Source organism: Ailuropoda melanoleuca, chromosome 3, assembly GCF_002007445.2.
Source record: "Ailuropoda melanoleuca isolate Jingjing chromosome 3, ASM200744v2, whole genome shotgun sequence".
Lineage (NCBI taxonomy): Eukaryota > Metazoa > Chordata > Mammalia > Carnivora > Ursidae > Ailuropoda > Ailuropoda melanoleuca.
In genome coordinates, this window is record NC_048220.1 from 39,721,872 (window position 1) to 39,722,959 (window position 1,088).

General features: G+C 37.3%; 1 non-coding gene across 1 annotated transcript; it reads left to right on the top strand.

Moving 5' to 3' along the window:
- The first annotated feature begins 562 nt into the window (after positions 1–562).
- Positions 563–669, top strand: LOC117801723. The gene has a single exon (XR_004624458.1). It is a non-coding gene; the product is annotated as a U6 spliceosomal RNA (small nuclear RNA).
- Positions 670–1,088: the final 419 nt, after the last annotated feature.

Sequence of the window (1,088 nt, forward strand, 5' to 3'; positions counted from 1 at the left end):
TTAGTCTGCCTTGGTCTACGTTATTTAAGTTCCTTCTTTTAACTAATCTCATTTGCTTCCATCTATGCTGATCTGCATTGTTTTCTCCTGAGACACAGTGAAAAGAAAATTGTTGTGCTTTTATCTACTCATGTGTTCTTTCTCTAATCCAGCGGGGAGCTCAGTACTCAATACGGCGTTTTACTGTCACACGATTACATCGTCATCCATCACCATCTATAATTTTTCCAGAGAAACCACTCTGCTTTTCTGTAATTTCTGACGCTTCTGCAATGATCACAGACAATAAAATAACAAAATAAAAGAGGAAAAGCAATTTCAAAAATAAGAGCAATAAATGGATAGCATTCTCTGCTCTCTTTTGACACAAATAAATTCAGTCCCCTGACATCTGATGTATTCACTCATACATGCCCATATTTCACTTATTCATGTTCCCCGAGTCTCTTAACTCTGGAAAAAAAAACCCCAAAACTGCTGTGGTGTCTTGCACGCTCCCCTGCTAAGCCCTGCTGCTTGCCTCTGCACTGAGGTATGATGAGTGTTCTCTAAAGTGAATCTGGAGCTCGCTTCGGCAGCACATATACTAAAATTGTAACGATACAGAGAAGATTAGCATGGCCCCCGCGCAAGGATGACATGCAAATTCGTGAAGCGTTCCATATTAAAAAAAGAAAAAAAGGAAAAAAGAATAAAGTGAATCTATGTGGCAGACTAGGATAGCAGGAAAACAGATTGGATGGGCCCAGTTATAGGTCTCTTCACCTGGCTTTGCAAATATAAACTTGGACCAAAAGAGACTAAAAGGAAAGCTCAGTCTATTTTCTTGAACATCTAGAAAGAAGACACACTAGAGTTCTCCTATAATTTTCTTCTCAATTGTTCCACATCTCAAAAAAAATAAATGAACTGTTATTATTTGTGTAAATATAAGAACATACCTAAAATTAAGAAAATCTAATTGAGCTTAGAAGAAAAACTGTATTAGAATATCACTATGTCTTGATGGATCCCCAATTTTCAACATTTGGAGAATTTCAGCACCTCCCAGCTTATTTAATTTACCAGCATGGTTTTCCCAACCTCTT